The sequence below is a fragment of the Pristis pectinata genome, chromosome 5 (genome assembly GCF_009764475.1).
Source record: "Pristis pectinata isolate sPriPec2 chromosome 5, sPriPec2.1.pri, whole genome shotgun sequence".
Classification (NCBI taxonomy): domain Eukaryota; kingdom Metazoa; phylum Chordata; class Chondrichthyes; order Rhinopristiformes; family Pristidae; genus Pristis; species Pristis pectinata.
Window position 1 is genome coordinate 114015375 of NC_067409.1, and position 19868 is coordinate 114035242.

At 42.9% G+C, this 19868-nt stretch overlaps 1 protein-coding gene across 1 annotated transcript in view; it reads left to right on the top strand.

Moving 5' to 3' along the window:
• LOC127570255 (zinc finger protein 385D-like) overlaps window positions 1-19868 on the top strand; it is a 471540-nt gene that overhangs the window by 114033 nt on the left and 337639 nt on the right.

Consider the following 19868-nt stretch of genomic DNA (forward strand, 5'->3'; position numbering starts at 1 on the left):
CTCTGATGCGTGGCAGTTTCTGAATCTTATTGTTTGCAAACATGTACAGTTTTGGTAATGTGAACAAACAGAAACTATCTTCAGTGCCAGTAGGATCAGTAACTGGAGGATTTCAGAAGAATCAGAAGAGAATAGGTTATTTTTGTTGTGTTGTGAACTGGAAAAATAGTGGTGGATGCAGTTGCATTGGTAACTTTCAAACAAGTACTGGACAAGTACTCAAAGGGAAGGAAGGGAGCCCAAGGATTCTGAAAGACTGTCAACATATTTGACCTGGGGGTAAGTTGGCTGTGATGCTGCACCTATGTATCTGCTACTGTCGGCTTGATAAGTGATGGAGATCATGTGTTTGGAAAGTGCTTCTGAAAGAGCCTTGGTACATGAATGCCCTGCAGGTTGGAGACCATACACACTGTAGCACTAGTGTGCTCGTGGTGGAGTGACCAGATGCTTAAACCAGTGAGTGGGATACAGATGAAGCAGACAGTTCTGTGCTGGATAGTGGCAAGATTTCTGAGTGATGCTGCAATTTCTCCTATCCAGGAGGTGGAGAATTATCCGTCAGGCTCCTGGTTTGAGCTTTGTAGGTGGTGAACAGGCTTTGTGGAGTCAGGAGATGATTGCAGAGTATCCAACTTTTACATTGATCTTGTAACCACACTTTTTATTGAGGTTGGCCCAGTTGAGTATCTAATCATTAGTGATTGTTAGGAAACACAAGAGAGACTGTAGACGCTGGAAATCTGGAGCAATGTGCGAAATGCTGGAGGAACTCAGCGGGTCAGGCAGCGTCTGTGGAGGGAGATGGACAGTCAACGTTTCAGGTCGAGACCCTTCATCAGGACTGGAAAGGAAGAGGGGGACGGCCGGTATAAAAGGGTGGGGGGGGAAGGGGTGGAGCGAGAGCTGGGGAGGGTGATGGGTGGATCCAGGTGAGGGGGGGGGTGATAGGCAGGTGGGGGAGGGGGGGAGTGGGATTGATGTCAGAAGCTGGGAAGTGATAGGTGGAAGTGACAAAGGGCTGAAGAAGATGGAATCTGATAGGAGGGGACAGTGGACCATGGAGTAAAGGGAAGGAGGTGGGGAGGGGAACCGGAGGGAGGAACGTGTGGGTGAGGGGCAGATGGGGAGGGTGGGGGAGGGGAAAGAGAAGGGGTGATGGGGCCGGTGGGATAAGGGAAAACAAAGGGGGGACAGAGGGGAGCGGTTACCGGAAGTTGGAGAAATCGATGTTGATGCTGTCAGGTTGGAGACTGCCGAATATGAAGTGATGTCCTTAGGATGTTGTTGGTGGAGGATTTGATGGTGATTATGTCAATGAATATCATGGGAAGGTGATTAGGTTCTTTTTTGTTGGAGGTGTTAATAATGTGACATGTGTGCTATGTACGTTACTTTCTACTTATCATTCCGTGCTTTTACAGGACATTGCATACCTTCATATTTAGTGAACTATTTACAGTGTTTGAATAATAGCTGCTTCCAATTATATAGACCTTGAACATCATTAAATATCCCAAGTGTTTCATAAAGGAGGAATAGCTGCTGACAGGAGTTACGTGTGGAGTTTGGAAGTGACCAGCACAATGTAGAAAGTGCTACTGAAGACTGCATCACTTGGCTTCCAAAACTTGCTTCCGATGGAACATTCCTAACCAAAATAAAAGTATATTTCCTGGGTTAAACCTATTTTTCTTTCAACTTTCCATTTTAAACATGTTATGTATCACCAGTTTGAGAAGTCTGTTCAGTCATAAGCAAGAGGATTTGCACTATAACATCAACTATTTTTTAATGAACTCGACATTTAGTTACAAAAAAATGTTTTAAAACTTCGTAGCAAACCATGAGGTATATGGTGCATAGCCAGAGTTTATGTTGCAATTTCTTATTACTAATGTTGGTAATTTTGTTTATCATGAATTTTTATAGTTTGAATTTAATGGTATCTTTTAAAGGGATTTCAATGAGTGTTCAATGCGTTTAAATGTTTCTGAGGCTTTGGGTATAATTGAGAGCTGCCTGGAGCAGCAACAAACTTTATTGGCAAGATTTTCTGGTGCTCTTTTTGATAAAATATATTTCAATGTAAAATAGTTTCTTTTCCATTTTAGGACTCAGAGAAAGAATAACTGTTTAAAATTAAGTCCTTAGGAATTAGTAAAATATAAGCAAATTCACACTACAGTAATACGTGTAATAAAGAGAATTTGTTTTTTAACTAATTCATACAGTTATCGCTGAATATTTATTGACTTCTTGGCATTCCTTGACTACTGCTGATTAATGGCACAAGCTGTAGTTCTAAATATATCTTCTGTTTGGTTTAAACATTTATTTAAAACAGCTTTAGCATTCCTAACAGATCCTAAAGCTCATAAACTGGACAGACTAACCAAATGTTGAGTGATGCTTCATTACCATTGCATTGCTGCTGATTTGTTGCTTTGCTCACACCTGGCATCATGTTTATTCTGCTTGAAGAGTACAGGTTGGTAATCCAGAGATCTGGAGTAATATTTTAGAGAGCATGACTTTAAATCCTGCAGTGGGAGCATTTGTGGGTTTAAATTCAGGCTTTTCCAATACCCTTGGGCAGCTAAGGACTCCGTGAGCTTGGAAAGAATGTCATAGCCACAGACGGTAGAAAACAAATGATCATCCTGTATGAAAGGAAGTGGGGAACAGAAGAATTTAATACTGTATGCACTGGAGACAGCTCAAAATGACCAAGTAAATACTTATTCTGTACACAGACGGCAGTTGTATTGACAAATAGATGACTGGGTGCAATATCAATATAGCCTGTGATCGTAAACATGGTTGGTGCACTGCAGACAGAGGAAGTGAATTGTTGGCCAGAAGGAAAACAAAATAATAGAAATGTTGAACAAAATGAATGAATGTACTGTGAATAGTGAGATGGTGGCAAATAGATTAAGGATTCATGCAGTAAACTTGTATTTGTCAACTAGTAGATCCAGAAGATTTTTGGATTAACATAATCCCTCGAAAAGCGTAAGAGCTATGTGTGAAAACCAGTACTTCATCCAACTAGTCCATGTTGATGTTTACCATCTAAATGACCTAATTGAGTCTCCCCATTCGTCATTATCTTCCAATACTTTTTCCTTCAGACATGATTGAATCTTTCATGCTTTTGTGGTTTCTCTTAAACCTGGAAGTGACTAACATATCCTCAGAACTCTTTCCTTTAAGTTAGTCTTTGGAGACCAAGGATCATTCTGCGCTACTCACCCTCCGAAGCCAGTATATCATTACTAAGGTGTGGTCCAAGAACTACTCGCAGTACTCCAAGTATATGCACCAAAGTCTGGAACTTGCTTACGTCATTCAGAAAGTCAGGAGGCATTGGATCCAGGGAAACTTGGCTGTGTGGATTCAGAATTGGCTCACCCATAGAAGACAGAGGGTGGTGGTAGATGGAATGTATTCTGCCTGGAGGTCGGTGACCAGTGGTGTTCCGCAGGGATCTGTTCTGGGACCCCTGCTCTTTGTGATTTTTATAGATGTCTTGGATGAAGATGTGGAAGGGTGGGTTAGTAAGTTTGCTGATGACATGAAGGTTGGTGGTGTTGTGGACAGTGTAGAAGGTTGCTGTAGATTACAACAGGACATTCATAGGATGCAGAGTTGGGCTGAGAAGTGACAGATGGAGTTCAACTCGGAAAAGTGTGAAGTGATACACTCTGGAAGATCGAATTTGAAGGCAGAATACAAGGTTAATGGCAGGACTCTTAGCAGTGTGGAGGAACAGAGGGATCTTGGGGTCCACGTCCTCAAGGTTGCCACGCAGGTTGTTAAGGTGGTTAAGAAGGCGTATTGTGTGTTGGCCTTCATTAGTCAGGGTATTGAGTTCAAGAGCCATGAAGTAATGTTGCAGCTCTATAGAACTCTGGTTAGACCACACTTGGAGTATTGTGTTCAATTCTGGTCACCTCATTATAGGAAAGATGTAGAAGCTTTAGAGAGGGTGCAGAGGAGATTTCCCAGGATGCTGCCTGGATTGGAGAGCATGACTTATGAGGATAGGTTGAGTGAGCTGGGGCTTTTCTCTTTGGAGAGAAGGAGGATGAGAGGTGACTTGATAGAGGTGTACAAGATGATAAGAGGCATAGATCAAGTGGACAATCAGAGACTTTTTCCCAGGGAAAAAATGGCTAACGCAAGGGGACATAATTTTAAGGCGATTGGAGGAAGGTTTAGGGGGGATGTTAGAGGTAAGTTTTTTACACAGAGAGTGGTGGGTGCGTGGAACACACTGCTGGCAGAGTTTGTGGGGGCAGATACATTAGGGACATTTTGGAGATTCTTAGATAGGCACATGAATGATAGAAAAATAGGGGGCTATATGGGAGGGAAGGGTTAGATAGATCTTAGAGCAGGATAAAATATCGACACAACATCATAGGCCAAAGGGCCTGTACTGTGCTGTATTGTTCTATGTTCTATGTCTGCTGCAGTGAATTACATCAGTTCACCATGGAACTGTCACATTTACCAGCAGGGACTGGCTTGTGTGTTTTTTTATTTACTCTAATAACCACAATTCATTATGTTGCCAATCCATTCAGATATAGGCAGGTGGGAAAAGAGCCCTCAGCAAGGAGAAAGCACTAAGCGTGCACATATTCGTGTTAAAGGATTGAATTTCTGATTGCAACTTCCACAAAACACTTACTTTGCTCTATTTCTTTCTTTCAGACTAGAATTAGTTGCTGACTTGGTTTGTTCTGCTCCTGAACCCAAGTCCAATAAAACATTTATATCTAGAAACTGGATCATGTTGCACCATGATTTCATGATCCATGTGACCCAATTTGAAGGAAAAATGAAATATAATTGAGAATCGATTACTTTAGTGACTTACACAAAACCTGTCGATTTTTTCTTGTGCTGCACTAATGCATGGAAGCTCTCAGACATTTGCAAAAACATCTAATGGCGTGCAACATGCACCTGCACCCCACTTACCTTAGTTTCACTTGTGCAGGCAGAGCAGCCCTGCCATCATGCCCGTGGACTGTTCAGCACGAGTTAACCGGGACCTGCTAGATCAGGTTACAGGCTGGCACTGGACACCCAGCTCAGTTTCTCTGTAACAGAATATTTACCTGGCTCTCCTCTGGGACTCTAACTGGAGCACCATTGCTCTTTCTTCCCTTACTCCGGCCAGGTCCAACTCTCCTTCTGTGCACTGATCATCTGACCCGACAATCCAAACCTGACCGGCTGCCCCACAACCACAAATCGTGGTTACCACCAGTCTCCGGCAGTGGACTCTTGGTAGAACCTAATCCTTGTTCCAACTTATCTTCCAGTTCTTGCCCCAAATACCTCAATGCATCAATCAGCACTGATCATCCTGGGCTGTTCCTCCAACACTCCCTCCCCTCCCCACTAACCCAGACCCCTTTCCAGTATGAACCACCCCATACCAGGTCCCTGCTACAACAGTGCACGGGTCTTGTTCAGTTGAGCACGAGGAGTTGGGCTTGGCACACTGCAGAATTTCACTGCACTGAATCTGTGAACAAGTCATTTGTGAGTCACAGAGTCTCACAGCACGGAAACAGGCAACTTGGCCCAACGTGTCCACACTGATCACCAAGCACCCATCTACACTAATCCTATAATTGGAGGGGTTGAGGTGGGGAGGCTGCAGAAATGGAAAAATTAAATAGTTTGCACAAAATGCCTCCAGAACTCCATGGCAGTTCCACCATTCCTCTGGTCTAACTAATGAGAGTTGCAATAGGGTATCTTATAAAGGAGTCTATTCAGCCCATTGAGTGCACATCAGCCCCCAGCCAAGCAATTCAGTTAGTCTTGATCCCCCTCTCCGTATGTTATAAGATTTCTTTATTAGTCACATGTGACAGACAGTGAAATGCATCTTTTGTGTAGGTTGTTCTGGGGGCAGCCCACAAGTGTCGCCACGCTTCCGGTGCCAACATAACATGCTCACAACTTCCTAACCCATACGTCTTTGGAATGTGGGAGGAAACCAGAGCACCTGGAGGAAACCCACGCAGACACGGGGAGAACGTACAAACACCTTACAGACAGCGGCCGGAATTGAACCCGGGTCGCTGGCGCTGTAATATCGTTACATTAACCACTACACTACAGTGCCTGCCCTATTTCCCTGTACTCTTGCAACATACTCTCTGTATATGCCTTTTATTCTTTTTCACCATTTACCATCTTTGAGATGTGGGAGCAGTACAGAGCTCCTGGAAGAAATCTAAGTGGTCACAGAAAGAACACGCAAACTCTGTACAGGATCAGACCTGGGTCACTGGAGCTGTGAGGCAGTAGCACAGACTGCAGTGCCATTGGCGTTGCCCAAGGAAATCCTATAAACACTTGGAAAGAATAGAGGCGTGCAGGTGTTCGGTAGGGCTCTGCAGTTTATTAGAAATATGGTTTACTACCCAAGAGTTTGGGCTTTGCTTAGTGGCCTGAGGTTTCTGCTGCACTCTCCAGCTTCCATTAGGCACCAGGCCAAGTTTGACTGAAGAGCTTCCAATAGGTGCACTGCTTCCAGAGTGTTGCAATGTTACTGCACACTCGTGGACAAGTCCCAGATACAGCTTCTGCCTGCTAGCAACTACTGAGGCTGCAGGAGCAGAGTATGAAAACTGAAATATCTGACATGTTCCGTGGTATTAATCTTACTTAAGTTGGGCAGAAAGCAAACACTTCTGGTTATTGATCGTCCAATAAATAAAATCTCTCAGAGCAGCTCTCTGTGAGCCCAGTGGTACTTTAAAAAAAAAGCATAGACTTTGGATTGTGCTATGCCATGTTTTTGGATGCTGTGTGGCCCTACTTTAGTTAGATAGTTCCAATCATGCAAGTGGAGCACGTACTGTCTGCAGGTCGCTCACACTAAAGAAGGTCTTCACAGCACCTGTTTCAGGGTGTTTGAAGACCTTCCCTGAGAAGGAGCTAGACTGGTACTGGGAGCACAGCTTTGGTCAGTCCCCCTTCGTGGAAATTCTCTGCTGTGGCTCTTTTGGGCCCACCTTCTTCCTTCCCATCAACCACCATCCCCTCCCCTCTCCTCCCCTCACCAACCCCTTGAGATCCACTGCTGACTCCACACCTGACCTGCCATCCATTTTCCAACCCCTTTACTAACCCCTCACCCATAGATCTGCCTCAGCCATTTACTCTGCCATCCCCTGTCCAAAGGGGCCCTTGATTTCCAACGCTTCTAGAAACCATCTGCCACCCCATGTCACTGCAAGACGCCGACACCACCAATTACAGTACCAAGTAACAAGACTACCCTCCAACCCAACAGATCCATTCCTGTGTCCCCTTCCCCCCCCCCCCCCACACTCTCCCACACCCAACTACCAATTTCTACACGGGTAACTGTCTGCTGAAATGGCCAAACAAATCTTCCTTAGTGACTCCCAATCTTAGAAGAATCAGAATCAGAACTAGGTTTATTATCACTGACATATATGACGTGATGTTTGTTGTTTTGCGGCAGCAGTACAGTGCAAAGACATAACAATTACTGTAAATTACAAAATAGGTAAATAGTACAAAGAAAAGGAATAACAAGGTAGGGTCCATGGATCATGGACAGTTCAGAAATCTGATGGCGGAGGGGAAGAAGCTGTTCCTAAATCGTTGAGCTTGGGTCTTCGGGCTCCTGTACCTCCTCACTGATGGTAGTAACGAGAAGAAGGCATGTCCCATTTGGTGAGGGTCCTTAGTGGTGGATGCCGCCTTCTTGAGACACAGCCTCTTGAAGATGTCCTCGACGGTGGGGAGGGTTGTGCCCATGATGGAGCTGGCTGAGTCTACATCTCTAGAAACATAGAAAAACTACAGCACAATTCAGGCCCTTTGGCCCACAAAGCTGTGCCGAACATGTCCCTACCCTAGAAATTACCAGGCTTACCCATAGCCCTCTATTTTATTCAGCTCCATGTACCTATCTAACAGTCTCTTGAAAGACCCTATCGTATCCGCCTCCACCACTGTTGCCGGCAGCCCATTCCATGCACTCACCACTCTCTGAGTAAAAAACTTACCCCTGACATCTCCTCTATATCTACTCCCCAGCACCTTAAACCTATGTCCTCTTGTGGCCACCATTTCAGCCCTGGGGAAAAGCCTCTGACTATCCACCCGATCAATACCTCTCATCATCTTATACACCTCTGTCAGGTCCCCCCTTATCCTCTGTCTCTCCAAGGAGAAAAGGCCAAGTTCCCTCAGCCTGCTTTCATAAGGCATGCTCCCCAATCCAGGCAGCATCCTTGTAAATCTCCTCTGCACCCTCTCTATGGCTTCCTTTATATCTTTATCTATATCTTTCCTGTAGTGAGGTGACCAGAACTGAGCACAATACTCCAAGTGGGGTCTGACCAGTGTCCTATATAGCTGCAACAGTACCTCTCGGCTCCTAAATTCAATTCCCCGATTGATGAAGGACAATACACCATATGCCTTCTTAAACACAGAGTCAACCTGCGCAGCTGCTTTGAGCGTCCTATGGACTCGGACCCCAAGATCCCTCTGGTCCTCCACACTGCCAAGAGTCCTACCATTAATACTATATTCTGCCAACATATTCGACCTACCAAAATGAACCACTTCACACTTATCTGGGTTGAACTGCATCTGCCACTTCTCAGCCCAACTCTGCATCCTATCTATGTCCCTCTGTAACCTCTGACAGCCCTCCAAACTATCCACAACACCCCCAACCTTCGTGTCATCTGCAAACTTACTAACCCACCCTTCCACTTCCTCATCCAGGTTGCTTATAAAAATCACAAAGAGTAAGGGTCCCGGTACAGATCCCTGAGGTACACCACTGGTCACCGACCTCCACTCAGAATACGACTCTCTGAAGCTTCTTGTGATCCTGTGCATTGGAGCCTCCATACCAGGCCTAGTTACATAAAACTATCATCAATGTGGCCTGCATGACCACAATTGTCTGACCAATGTCACAGGACAGGTAGGCTTGCATAACTAATTCACATCCTTTGGTGATACCATCAAAATGTTTTGATTTGGCAGCTGTGAGTGAGGAAGACTCTCAGTCCTGTAATCCGGGAATAGATTTGAGCTAAGGTTCTGGTGATGAATGGCATTCTTTAAAGCTTCCATGTCACACTGACCCTCCACTAAATATAACTTTACCAACCTGTCCATTTGGGGTGATGTTATTTTTAAGAATGGCATGTGCAATTAGCCTGGAGTTTGTAATTGCATTTGTGATTTTAAGTTTTGCAGCTAATAAGCAGGTTATTATAGTCTGCCTCATATATCTCAAGAGAAACTTGGTTTCTTTTGAACAATTCTCCTTTGGCCACAGTGTACTATCTGAGCCCTGCTTCATTTATCACTGATGCACAGTTTTCATGCTGGATCATTTTATTGACGTGTCATTGGGGAACTTGAGTTCAATTAATTTCTTCATGCACCCTCTCCATTTTTCTAAATAACATTTATTTCCTGTCCAACTGCCTCATTCCAGATGGCTAGGAAGGAAATGGGTTTGTTCTCAATCTCTGACAAAATGATTTCATCCTCGCTTCTCGGTGTCCAGTTGTCCTGCCACTTTCCCTACCTGTTTTTGAAGAAGAACATGGCCTCCATGCTATGTAAGTCTGTGACCCTATGAAGCCAAAGGGAAAACATTCCAATGGTTAGTGTCAAACTTTGCACAAAGGAAGATGATTGTGGTTGCTGAAGGTCAATCATCCTAGCCCCATGACACCATTGCAGTCCTGATGCAGGGTCTTGACCCGAAACATCAACAGTTCCTTTCCTCCCACAGATGCTGCTCGACCCGCTGAGTTCCTCCATCAGACGGTTGTTAGATCATTGCAGAAGTTCCACAGATCAGTGACCCAGCCCCAACCATCTTCAGCTGCTTCCCAATGTCCTATGTTCCATCATAAGGTCAGGTGGAGATATTAAGGGGTTTAAAATGGGTGGCGCAGACTCGTTGGGCCGGTAGGGCGTGTTACCGTGCTGTAAATAAAATCAATTAATTAATTAATTAAATTAACTGATGATTGCATAATGGTCAACCCATTTGAAATTCCTCGGCAACTGAAGCAGTCCATGCCCATGCCACAAGACATAGATAACATTCATGCATGAGCTGATAAGTGGCAAGTAATATGCATGCTACAAAACTGCCAAATACTGACCATCTTCAACAAGAGAGAACCTGTCCTCCTATCTGTGAAGTTAAATGGCACTACCATTTCCAGCTCTTCCACCGCCACCATCTTGGAGGTCATAATTGACCAGAAACTCAATTGGACCAGCCACATAAATATCATGGCTACAAGAGCAAAGTCAAAGTCTGGGTGTTCTACAGCGAGTAATTCATCTCCTGACACCCCCCAAACCGTTCCACCATCTCAAAGGCACAGGTTAGGAGCAGCATGGAATACTTACCATTTATTTGGATGATTGCCATTCCAACAACTCTCAAGAAGCTCAACAGCATCAAGGACAATGCAACTGCTTGACTGGCACTCTATTACCATCCTAAATATTAATTCCTGCCACCACTGGTGTAAAGTGGCCTCAGTATATACCACCCACAAAATACCTGGGCCACCCTGTCAGCATCTCCCAAAGCTGTAACTTCTTCCACCGAGAAGGACAAGGGTAACAGGTGCAGGGGGACGCCGCCTTCTGTAAGTTCCTCTTCAAATCGCACACCATCCGCATTTGGAAATAGGTCACTGGTTCTTCATCGTCGCTGGGTCTAAATCCTGAAACTCCACACCCGATCGTAGTGCAGGAGCACCTTCACCACAAGGACTGCAGCAGTTCAAGAAGGCAGCTCATTACCACCGTCTTCTGAGGAATTAGGCAAGGGCAGTAAATGCTGCCCTTCCGGTTGATATCCTGATTCTGAAAAAAATGAATGAATGAAAACACATTCAAGTAGAATTTATAGATGAACAATTGAGCAACAAGTCAGTTAGCAGCTAAAAGCAGAAAACATAGATGAACATTTTATGCGTAAACCCCTCAGAACAACTGGGAAAGAAAGCTGGAGCACCATTTACAACTTTGAGGTTTCTGAAGGCATTTCACAGCCAATGGAAGCTTTGTAGTGTAGTCACTGTTGCAAAGTGGGAAAACACAACAACCAATTTGTACGTGGCCAGGACACACAAACAGAAATGTGGACATTCAGCTTGGATTCAGTCTGCGGCTGAAATATTAAACTTATTTTTCAGTTGCAGGTAGAGGTGGCTAAGTGGTTTGGGGACTGTTTGCATGATCTTTATTTCCTTTTACTGCGAGAGTGCATTTTTAGAGAAGAAAACATCCTCTTGTAAATCCTCACTCGTCTCCTTCCTGGAGTGGTTTTCCCAACACATAGTCTCCTTTGAGAATGACAGACAGTTTTGGGCAGAACTGTCATACAATTTCCTTTCAGAGCAGTACTGTCTACAACCAAGAGAAAGCACACCATTGTATACAAGACAGTCAAAGTTGGAATTATATTGTGTATGTTTTTGAGTGGCTCAGAATACAAATTTCCTTCTTTCTTCATGGCTCAATTCATGCCATTAAGTAAATATTTATGAGAGAAATCTCTCCTGTAGTGCTTTTCTGTGTTGGTATGTGGGATACTCATTGCCAGAATTATTTTGGACAAATTACAGAGCACCAAGTATTCATTCTTTAGTTTAGAAGGTGCTAAGGCCATTTTGGATATCTGCTCAATGGTAGTTTCATATTTGTTGATGCGTATTATATACCATCAAGCTCCAAGCAATATGGCCAAAATTGATGCAGTGTACCATGCTGAATATAGAAGTGGAGAATACAATAAGGAAAGAATTTATATTTACATAGAAAATACAAATAGAGACCAGCCATTTGGTCTGGACAGTGAACATTGGTATTTAATTCCATACATGAGCCTGAATTTTGCAGTCGTAACTTGTTTTACAAAACGTGTGGAGAATGAAATGGTTCTCTTCTGTGTTGTCCTTATTCAGAATCAGGGTAGTTTGTGGGTCCTACCATAGCTTATGATCCTAACCTCAAGGTGCAAACCTATAAACAGATGTCATGCACGTTGGTCAGAATGTGTTGTAACTAAATTGGTGTAAATTGGTCAATTGGTTTATTATTGTCACATGTACCGAGGTACAGTGAAAAACTTGTCTTGCATACCGTTCATACAGATTAATTCTTTATAACAGTGCATTGAGGTAGTACAAGGGAAAACAATAACAGAATGCCGAATAAATACAGAGAAAGTGCAGTGCAGGCAGACAATAAGGTGCAAGGTCATAACGAGGTAGTTTGTGAGTACAAGGGACCATCCTATCGTTCTAGGGGACTATTCAGTAGTCGTCTAACAGTGAGATAGAAGCTGTCCTTGAGCCTGGTGGTACATGCTTTCAGGTTTCTGTATCTTCTGCCTGATGGGAGGGGGGAGGGTGGGTGGGGTCTTTGAATATCTTGAAATTGTCGGTGTTGATTTTTTTCAAAACGAAAAATATGCATTTTGTTGTAAAAGGTAGAAATAGTATTTTAACTGCTCTTTAAGTTTCATTTCACACTCTGAGCTAACTTTTTAAACATTTTACAACATATAATTTCAATGGAATGTAATCTTCAGTGGAACTGAATGTGCACTGTTCAGTACAACTGACGCCAATACGCACATATTTAGCAGCCAGAGATGAAATTCTACTCTATCCCATCGACAGAACTTCATACTCAATGTTAAACATTTCTCTCAAATCAGCCACCAAGATCTTCTGTTCTGAACTGTCCCAACAGTCTTCGTATTTGCAATTCCTCATAACAGGCTGTACCCTAGTGCTTCTGCAATGTCTTAAGGAGGCCAACGTGATCAAGATTCGTGTTTGTTCTTGACTTTTAGATTCTATGGCCGAGAACTTCAAGTGCATATTGTTGAATTAAGGTTTGGAATTGATCATGAATTGCAATTGGGACTTCCTTCCGTGCATGGTGCTAACTTTGAATTGCATAGTTCTTTGTCCTGGACAGGTAATGTTAGACATAAATCAGTGATATCAATCAATCTATGATTCACACTTGCTGTTGCAATACCAGGGAGTGTGGGCATCAATGTAGGAGGCAGATTCCTATATAAGAAAGTAGCCTGTTTTAAAAGGGACAGACCTTTCCAGCACTTTTGTTGGTGACAATGGAGAAGACTGTAAAAGACAATAATGAATTATTCTGCGGGCAAGACTGTTGGTTAGGAAGGGGAAAGAACGACTGCTGTGATCACCTCCCAGTACGTCTACCTTTGCCACCAAAATATCCAGTCAACCGTCAGAGAATTGGGATGCCTGTACTTGCTGCATGAGATCCACAGTTTCCCACAGTAGTTCCAGCTGAAACAAGTACATTCAGAGCCCCAGCCATGAAGGGACTTAGAACAAGTTGGTTTTGGATTTGCATGCCACTCCCATTAATGCACATAAACGTGGTATGGGCCCACAAATTCCAAACATGTGCCATTTTTGTCAACACACTCCTGAACAGGTCCCGATGAACCTGGGGCAAATCCCCCAGAGTGCAATTTGAATCTGTTTTCATGCCAGCTAGAACTTCTGGACCTTCACCTCCTCCCATGAAATACAATGACCTATCAAATATTTCATAGCCTTGAGGCGTTGTTCTTAATATTCTGTGAACTACATCCTTTTGCTCTTCTATATAACCTAGCCATCTTTTGATTGAAGTAAAATTATTTTTTGCAATATGTACCATATTACATCAGCATTAAATTTTATCTGACACCATTTTTGGCCATGCAACCATTTACCATTGTCCACTTGCATCTTTCTGTGGTCTTCAGGATTATTTATTTTAGCTTCCATTGTGGTGTTGTTTGCAAATTTGGAAGACATTCTGACTATCCCCAGACACAGAACCCTGAGAACCATCACAATTCACTTCTGTCCACTGAGAAACAGCTCTTAGCCTTTTCTGTCTCCTTTTTAACCGTAAGTATTATTCTGTACCTAGTAATTTGTTGAAATAGTTTTCACATTTTCATGGTATCCCAAAGCGTTTCACAATCAATGAGTTATTTTTAAAACATCGTCTTTGTTGTTTTGTTGGTAACCATAGCAGCCAATGTGAATTACAGCAAAATGTAACACACAGCAAGTCAGGTAAGTGACCAAACGAAATTATGGTTTTTCTTAAAAGGGCTCAGCATGAGTGAAGATTTTTACCTTAGTCTATGTGTGAACACTGGATCATCTAGGCTCAGTACAAAAGTGGATACCAGAGAACTCAGCATGCAAATCCACAGAGAAATCTGTATGACTTTTCTGCACTGAAATCAGTAGAAGAAGATGTGGTGGATTCCACACAGGTGTACCCTCCAACACAAACAGTTTTCCAATAACTGATGCAGTACCCAGGTATCCAGCATATGTGGATATAGAATGGGGAAAGTTTCCCTCATTGAGTAGCACGGAAGTGAATGTCAATAACACACAAACTGCTCACTCTCCAAGCTGCAGTCTGGCCGAGTTAAACCCTTACTATTTGGAAAAGGCAGTTCTTTTCCTCTCTGTAAACCCTGAACAGAGCTAATCGGTCAGCATGGTCCCATGGTGAAGATAGATGAGCAAATTTCAGTTGATGTTAACATTATGACAAAAAAACAATCATTTTAATTGCAAAACCTGGAGCTAACACATTTTAAAAACAAATTTAATTGAATTGAACCATGTGTCACATTTTCTGCTTACAAAGATTGTAATTTCCTACCAGATACAGTGCCCCATCTAGTGGCTCACTTCCAAATGAATCCATGAACTTGAGTGATGGACTGCTCCCTGGAATGAAATCTGTTTGCTCTGGGATGTGGATGCAACAGCTGGTTTCAAAATCCAGGGGAATGTATAAATACTTTTAATTCGCAATATCTTTTGTTCTGACTACATTAATTAAGCTTAGATATTGCTTAGTTGTGCTAGGAATGAAGAGTTAATGGTTCAAAGTTACTTTTGCTTTTTAAAGTCAAAAGTTGAGTATATTGTCATCTGCACAAGTCCATGTGTGCACAGGTGCAATGAAAAACTTACTTGCAGCAGCATCACAGGCGCATAGCATCAGATAAGCAGCATTCACAAGAAAAACATAAATTAAACATATATTATACACATTTTTTATGAGATTTCCCTCAATGTCAACAAAACAAAAGAGCTGGTCATTGACTTCAGGAAAGGGGGCAGTGTACATGCACCTGTCTACATCAATGGTGCTGAGGTCAAGAGGGTTGAGAGCTTCAAGTTCCTGGGAGTGAACATCACCAACAACCTGTCCTGGTCAAATCACATAGATGCCATGGCCAAGAAAGCTCACCAGCGCCTCTACTTCCTCAGGAGGCTAAAGAAATTTGGTTTGTCCCCTTTGACTCTCACCAACTTTTACCGATACACCATAGAAAGCATCCTATCTGCATGTATCTCGGCTTGGTACGGCAACTGCTCTGTCCAGGACCACAAGAAGCTGCAGAGAGTTGTGGACACAGCCCAGCACATCACGGACACCAGCCTCCCCTCCTTGGACTCTGTCTTTACCTCTCGTCTTGGTGTAGCAGCCAGCATAATCAAAGATCCCACCCACCCGGGTCATTGTCTCTTCTCTACTCTTCCATCGGGTAGAAGATACAGGAGCCTGAGGGCACGTACCACCAGACTTAAGGACAGCTTCTACCCCACTGTGATAAGACTATTGAATGGTTCCCTTATACAACGAAATGGACTATGACCTCAGGATCTACCTTGTTGTGACCTTGCACCTTATTGCACTGCACTTTCTCTGTAGCTGTGACACTTTACTCTGTACTGTTATTGTTTTTACTTGTACTACATCAATGCACTCTGTACTAACTCAATGTAACTGCACTGTGTAATGAATTGACCTGTACGATCAGTTTGTAAGACAAGCTTTTCACTGTACTTCGGTACAAGTGACAATAATAAACCAATACCAGAAAGAACACAATTAGAACAAAAAAAAATGAAGTTCATTTTAGTGCAAAGTGATCAAAGTGGTCACAGTGTTGCTCAACTGTTTGAAGAGAAGTAGCTGGTGTGGGACCTCAGGCCTCTGTACCTCCTGCCTGATGGTAATTGCCCCATCTCTTTGCTTAACGTGCATTTATAAAAAATCCTCCAATACCTTTCGAATAGAAGATTTAAACCACTTAGCTTAACACCTGGACCAAATCAGCAGAAGGAAGAACAATAGTGCCAGGGTTACTGAGATAGGAAGAGGTGAAGCCATGGGGGGCATTTGAAAACCAGGTTGAAAATTCTAAAGTCAAGGCTTTGCCAGTCCTTGAGACAAGGGCTCATGAGTGTATGGCCTGTGGATTTCTCTTTGGTGTTGTCTGGCAGATTTGTGCTTAACTTATGGGACATGAGATTTGACAGTTACTATTGTATAGCAGTGAGACAACAATACTCGTCACTGAGATAATTTATGGACAAGATTGTTATATTTGGTAGGATGGAGAGAGGTAAGAGCATGGAGAGTGGGAGGTCTACTCTTTGGTAAGAAGACAGAAGGTCTTTCACTATTGAGTGGGCAGGCAGAGGAAGGAACCGTTTCCTTAGGCTGTCACTGGCATCAAGGACGATTTGCTTTTATTCCAGTTCTGAGGGTTCGGAGGGAGCTGGTTAGGAGAAAAGGAGAGTGGTGATGAAGGTCTAATTGTGAGCAGAATAGGATTTGGGTCTTCCAGTCTAGAAGAGGTGGAGATTCTGCAGAGTAGCATTCAGAAGATCAAGAAGGAAGACATTCAAGTCAGTCCGTCAACAAGTTCTGATGATGTAGAACACTGTTCCGTTTGGCACTGCGTGTAGTGTCTCAAGAGGTTTGAATAATAAGTTTCTTCAGGACATAAGGCTTACTTTTGGGTATTGTAACAAAAACACTTGAGCACCTAGACAAACACTGACAACGATTATTAATAGCTCCGTAAATACAGCTAAATGTACTGTGTTATAATTGAAAACATTAATTTACCACAGCTGAGCAAATATGTCATCTCTCTAAGGATAGAATCCCTTTCCCTTGTGCTTTTACCGAACGTCATTGAGTACAGGAATGAAAAATTAGCATCTGTGCAGAGTGCAGAGTCAAAGGTCTGATCCAGCCATGCGGAGCAACCACAAAGCAACATAAATGGTGCACTTGGATGTCACTTGAAAGCTCAGAGTTAATGTTCCAGGAAAAAAAAGAACTGTTTTGCAATAAACGCTACTAGACTGGAGCTGTCTTTGGCTAAAGGCTTTCTAAATTACTGTAACATTAATCACCTGTAGGCCAACAATTCGGAGGCGATGAAGACAGGAAGAATGTGAAATGTAAAACAAAGAAGACAAATGCACATATTTTCTTCATCTTCAATAACTTAAAATTCTAGGGCATCTCAACAGATTAATGTGTAATTAAAACGCAGTTTAAACAAAATTCAATTCTTTGTAAAACATTTGTAGAAATCAGCAAGACATTTTGTTAAAGGCATTTAATCATGGTTTACAGGTATTGGCAAGAGAGAGAGTGAGACCCTTCTGGTTCAATAGAACACTTTACTTTGCCTCTGTCGTAATAGGGCTTTGCCAGATGGATGCCTAAGTTTGCCAGTTACCTGGGATCAGTTTGTGGCTGGAACATCATGTCAGGTGACCTGGATAAATAATTAGCAGCTTTGGAAGAAAGTGATTTCTTCTGGAAAGCTCTTTGTTAATCCAATTTTTGTTCCAACTCTAAAAGCTTGTGTAAACAAAATTAGTAAATAAAAGCAAAAACATAAGTAGAGATGGAATATGGATTTGCATCAGCTGTTCTTTAGCAATAGGCGTGAACAGCAAACCAAGTCACATGCTCCCATTACCACAGTACCTTCCAATATCCTGGTTCATTAGCTATTCAGTGCAGGCTTTGACAGAGTCTTAGGGAGCTGATTGGGTTTGGAATTTTCTGTGCTCCTGTATCCACCTATATGCTCCTGTAGAAATCTGCCAACACCCACTCTCCACAGAAATCTAATCTGTGTCTTTGTGAGTCCAGGTCCAGGACCACCTACAGGGGCACTGAGTTAAAATCGAGGGCAATTGTCCTGCAGTTGATATCCTGTCACAACTGAATCAGAATCAGGATTATTATCACTGACTTATATGACATGAAGTTAGTTGTTTTGCATCAGCAGTACAGTGCAAAGACATAACATTACTATAAATTACAAAATAAATATAGTGCAAAACAAAGGAATAACGAGGTAGTGTTCATGAGTTCATGGACTGTTCAGAAACCTGATGGCGGAGGGGAAGAAGCTGTTCCTAAATCAATGAATGTGGGTCTTCAGGCTCCTGTACCTCCTCCCCAATGGTAGTAACAAGAAAAAGGCATGTCCCAGATGGTGAGGGTGCTTAATGGATGCTGCCTTCTTGAGGCACTGCCTCTTGAAGATGTCCTTGATGACGGGGAGGGTTATGTCCACAATGGACTGGCTGAGTCTACAACCCTCTGCATCTTGCAATCCTGTGCATTGGAGCCTCCATACCAGGCGGTGATGCAACCAGTCAGAATGCTCTCCACTGTACATCTATAGAAATTTGCAAGTCTTTGGTGACGTACCAAATCTCCTCAAACTCCTGACGAAGTAAAGCCACTGGTGTGCCTTCTTTATGATTGCATCAATGTGTTGGGCCCAGGATAGACCCTCCAAGAGTTGACACCCAGGAACTTGAAGCTGCTCACCCTTTCCACCGCTGACCCCTCAATGGCGACTGGTGTGTGTTCTCCCGACTTCTCCTTCCTGAAGTCCACAATCAGTTCCTTGGTCTTGCTGACGTTGAGTGTGAGGTTGTTGTTGCGACACCGCTCAACCAGCCGATCTATTTCATTCCGGTACACCTTCTCATAGCCATCTGAGATTTTGCCAACAACAGTGGTGATCTCATTCTTTCCTTTCTGTCATTTCTCCTCATTGCTGCAACGGCAAAATAAATTGTAACTGTCGCATTTGTGAACATTTAGTTTGAGATAGCATTTAAGAAAAATAGTCATTGCTTGGGAACGTTGTTAGTGGAGGCAAAAACATTAGGGTTTTTCAAATATAGCAGAATGCTAAGAATTAAGTTACATTGACCAAAGGGGTTCTTATTGTAAAAGTAAAAGATTTGATTTTATACTGAAGTATAGGTCTGAAGTTGTGCTGCGCCTTGAAAGGTGTTGCATATACTGACATCATGGCAATGACTACATTTCAAAAGTTCTTCACTGGCTGTGACACCCAAGTGCTCCAAGAAGTTGTTTCCAGCTTTAGGAATCAAATATTAAATTCTCTGCTCTCTTTTCAAGCTCAGACAGTCTTCACCTCACGTTTTTAGTTGACTCCAACAACACTTGGATCCCACAAATCTCATTTCATTTTAAGCTCTGGGTACCACAAGTATAAGGTATCGTCACTAATCATCATTTACGTGTCTAGTGAACTCACTCCAACCCCTGCTCTTTGTGATTTTTATAAATGACTTGGATGAGGAAGTGGAAGGATGGGTTAGTAAGTTTGCAGATGACACAAAGGTTTGTGGTGGTGTGGATAGTGTAGAAGGTTGCTGTAGGTTACGACAGGATACAGACAGGATGCAGAGTTGGGTGGAGAAGTGGCAGATGGGGTTCAATCTGGAAAAGCGTGAAGTGATACAATTTGGAACATGAAGGCGGAGTACAAGGTTAATAGCAGGATTCTGAGCAGAGTGGAGGAACAGAGGGATCTTGAGGTCCAAGTCCATAGATCCCTCAAGATTTCT